The sequence below is a fragment of the Micropterus dolomieu genome, linkage group LG14 (genome assembly GCF_021292245.1).
Source record: "Micropterus dolomieu isolate WLL.071019.BEF.003 ecotype Adirondacks linkage group LG14, ASM2129224v1, whole genome shotgun sequence".
In the NCBI taxonomy this organism is placed as follows: domain Eukaryota; kingdom Metazoa; phylum Chordata; class Actinopteri; order Centrarchiformes; family Centrarchidae; genus Micropterus; species Micropterus dolomieu.
This window is the reverse complement of record NC_060163.1, coordinates 13,623,039-13,627,710: the sequence shown is the minus strand read 5'-3', so window position 1 is coordinate 13,627,710 and position 4,672 is coordinate 13,623,039.

Sequence of the window (4,672 nt, the reverse complement as noted above, 5' to 3'; positions counted from 1 at the left end):
CGGCCTCTCCAACCGCTATGCAGCCCTGTCTGACGACACTCCGGTCCATCCAGCTGATGCACCTGCGGCTTCGAGTCTCCCTGATACGGATCTCTTTCAGCGGACAGTGCCGGCCGACACTGTTGCATCTCCTCTACCGGCTACACCTCCCGCACTGGCGGCAAACGGTGATCAGCTGGGCCGCCAGTCATCCCCTGGGCCTGATTGGCAGCCGTCATCCCGGTCAAAAACCTCCGCTTCCCGACGTAGGATCCTGAAGGAGGCTGTGATCAAACGCTCTGGAGGCTGTCTCTACCCTGCACCGTCGTGTAGCCCTTCTCTCAGGTCTGTTACTGCTACTCCAACACAACCCTCGGCAGCTCACACACTCCATCCTCATTCCGCAGGCAGTGTTGAAGCAGATTCTGCTCAGTCCTACTCTGGAACCCCACAACCGGCATCTCCTCATCCCCTTACCTCCCCAAACAAAATAATAATTGGTGACTCCATAACTAGAAACATCCGTTTCTTTAACGCTACCACTCACTGCTTCCCCGGTGCCACCACGGCTGACATTTAAAAAAAACTCCAGGACCTAATGTCATCGCTCCCGTCCTCGATAACAAGGGTGTGGGAAGTCCATGTGGGAACAAATGACACAGCTCTTCAGCAGTCTGAGCTGACAAAATCAGATTTTAACGGTCTTTTTAACTTTTTAAAGCAGTGTGGTAAGTCCGTTTTTATCTCTGGTCCCATTCCCACAGTTGTTTGAGGTGCTGGCCGCTTCAGTAGACTCCTTGGCCTCCACGACTGGCTCCAGTCCGCCTGCAGGGCTCATCGTGTGTGTTATGTGGATAATTTTAATATTTTCTGGCAAAGAATGTCTCTTTTTAAAACAGACGGACTTCACCCACACAAACGGGGCTCAGAAATGTTAGCTGCTCACATACAGCATGTGGTGCGGTCCACACATGACTTATGTGAATGACTAATCATTCATGCAGCACACCTGGACACACCACCGCTCACTGAACAGATCTCTGCCTCACTGCCACTAAGAACTGTCTCCACCTGCTGGCATGTAAAGCCGTCTGCTCCCAGCACTGTTCAGAAGACTTCTATTCCTGTCATCATCACACATAGACCAGTAAACCGAAATGTGCCGAACTGTGTCTGCCTCAATATGATTGTTTTAGTAAACTGAGGGTCAGTGGTCCTGGTGGTGGGCTAGTGAGATTGTATAGGAAAAATTTAAAATGTCATCAAGTACGCTGTGATGAATTTAACTCCTTTGAAGTTCTCACTCTTAAACTTGGAGGGATGCAACCTATCATATTTGTTATAATTTATCGCCCCCCAAAACTGCCTAGAGGATTTTTATCAGAACTTCCTGAATTTTTATCTACTCTGGTTTTAAATTATGACAGAGTTGTTCTTTGTGGCGATTTTAATATTCATGTTGATGACCCCAACAATGCTAATGAAACTGACTTTTTAAAATATGGCCACTTCTTTTAACTTCAAACAACATGTCAAAGGGCAAACTCATAACCGTGGTCATACACTGGACTTGGTTTTTACCCTGGGTGTCAGCATTTCCTCTGTGGAATTAGTGGACTTGACCATATCTGACCACAGATGTATTGTTTTTAGCTGCTGAAAACTAAAGGGGACAGAGCGTTTGCTGTCAGGGCCCCGAGGCTCTGGAACAGCCTGCTGGAGGAAATCAGGTCGGCTAAGTCAGTGAACTCTTTTAAGTCCCTTCTTAAAACATACTTTTATAGGAGAGCCTTTCCCGATCTTATTTGACTTTATTTGTTCCCTTTTATTTTACTTATTTGATATTTATCTTAAACGTGTATTTTGGTTTTTCAATGTTTTCTTGCTTATATTGTTGTCTTTTGGGTATTGTATTGTTGTCTTTGCACTTGTTGAAGCACTTTGTAACTTGTTTTTGAAAAGTGCTCTACAAATAAAGATTATTATTTTTAGAAAGTAACTCCACTCTCTCCCACATTTCAGAACTTTCATAGGACTGAAAATGTAGGTGAAAAGCTTTTATACATTATAGTGTATTGTAAAGGTTTCTCACAAATCATCTGTTGAGACTGTGATATGATCATAGCTTTAGCCTTTCTACAGTGACGCATCCATGTTGTGCCCTCCTTGATAGCCGTTCGGAGGGGTTTTTGTTTCCCAGGAAAATAGTCCTTAGTGACGGAACCCAAGCTCCACATATTTTTGGAATTGCTATGTTTGAAAACCACATATTCTTCTCTGACTGGACAAAGATGGTGTGCCAATCACTTCAACAGCAGCAACGCAGCACTCTGTCACGGGTTTGAGGTGAAGGCAGGGTTGAGCAGGTTGGAGGACCCAAATGCAGGACGCAAGGCAAAGGAGGTACAGTTCAAGGGGTTTTAATAAACAAAGGCGAGCACACTTACAAACTGAGTGGCTGATGACAGAGTCCAAAACAAAGTAATCCAAACGAGAAAACCAGAATCCAAAATAAGCAGGGAAACAGGGAGACACGACGAGTAGGCTGGTAACACACTAACACTGGGTGACAATAAACAATGACCCGACAAAGACAAGACAGAAACACCACACACACACACTAACGAGCAGGGCGGGAGCAACACAGGTGAAAGACATGAGGCTAACGAGGCACAGGTGGGGAGAGAAAGAGGGAGCAGGGGAAAACAGACATGCAGAGGGATCACTGGGGTAACAGACATGACAAAGGTTACTGAACACTAGACGAAAGACAAGACAGACCCCCAAAACCCAACAGACCAAAATAACGCTAAACACAAAAGTGCAAAACACCGCATGGCAGACAGGCAGAGTGTGACAGTACCCCCCCTTCAAAAGGACAGCCCCTGACATCCTAAAACGAAACATGACCAAAAAAAAAAAAAAAAAAATACCAAACAGGCCAGGCGAAGGGCCAGAAAAAACAAAACAAAAAGTCTCAAAGGGCCAAATACCGGCAGGGCAAGGCAGTTCAGGAGGCCGACCACGGCGGCCAGAGGTGAACAAAAGTTCAGGGGGCAGACCCGGAGGTCGACACAGCAGACCAGGAGGGCAAAACAGTTCAGGTGGGCGTCCCGCGGGACGACCCATGAGGCCAGGCAGAACAGGGAGGCAACAACGTTCGGGAGGTCGCCTGGGAGGATGACCCAACTGGGCGGGAGGACCAGAGGGTCCAAAAAAATTCAGGTGGCCATCCCAGAGTACGGCCCTGGAGGCCGGACTGTTCAGGGGGACGGCAGGAAGGCCAACAAAGAGGCTGGAAACCCACTGGAGGCCAAGCGGGGGACCGGCAAAGGTGGCGAATCCTCCCTGAAGGCCGGCAGCGAAGAAGAGATGGCTCCGGAGACTGAGCAGGAGGCCGGCGATGAAGGCGAGATCTCTCCAAAGGTCTCAGTAGGGGTTGCAGATGATGGAAGGGACCCACCGGAGGCCGAAGAAGGCGAGGCTTCTCCAAAGGTCGGGCCGGGGACCGGCGTAGGGAGCCTGGGATCTCCGGTGGCAGAGCATGACTGAGGACCACGGACCGAGCTGCTGGGCTGAGGACCACGGACCAGACACGCGGAGCAGGAGTCGGTCTGACCACCGACTGGACAGCTGGGCTGGGGACCACGGGCCGGACACGAGGAGCTGGAACCAGCTGGGCCACCAACGGAGCTGGTGCCGGTCAGACCACCGACGAGGGAACAGGAGTCGGCTGGGCCACCGGCGAAGCAGGTGCCGGTCGGACCACCGACGAGGGAACAGGAGTCGGCTGGGCCACCGGCGGAACGGGCTGGTTGTGGACGGGTCACCTCCGATGACCACCACGGGAACCCGAAAAGATGGCCAGGCAACTCCCTTCGAAGGAGGACTCCGGGGGAAGCCTAGCCTCCAGGCTATCAGGCCATAGGCTAGCTGCACGTGCTGTCTCTGACTCCCTGGCCTTCGTGGTTAGGTAGGCCAGGAGAGTCATTGTTTCAGAGTCCTTGGTAGGTGGGATAGGCAGGCAGACGGATAGGCTAGGCGGAGGACTAGCCGCGCTAGCCGAGCAGGAAACTGGCAGAGAGCTGGCAGCGCTAGCAAGACAGGGATCAGGCAGGTGGGCAGGCAGGAGGCTAGCAGCGCTAGCTGGCCGGTACTCAGGCAGAGCAGGCAGGGGGTTAGCTGGCTGACGGCTAGCTGGTTGGCTGACTGGTTGGGGACAAACAGTCCTTGGGCTCTCTGGCTCTAACGCCAAGTCCATCAAAAAAAGAGACCAGAGAGCTAGATGTCCAAGAGTCACCAACCAGTCTGGATGCTGGAGCTAACACAGGAGGGAGATGACCAGGCGGGCGGCTAACAGCGCTAGCAGGCCGGGAAAGGAAGAAGCCTCCCACCCTGCAGCTAGCAGGCCGGGAACAAGTCCTTTTGGGGTTAGCAGGCTGGGGAACAGACGGCCTGGAGCTAGCGGCACTAGCAGAACTGGTTTCAGGCAAGACAGGCAGAAGGGCTAGCAGCCAAGCACGAGACTGGCAGATCCGGTGGAGGGCTAGCAGCGCTAGCCGAGCTGAAGACTTGCGGATCAGGCTGGCAGCTAGTAGCCTTAGCGGGCCGGGAAACAGGCTGGACAGGCCGAGGGCTAGCAGCGCTAGCATTCACCCGCTGGGGGGGGTTGTGGAACAGAACCTTGACACGG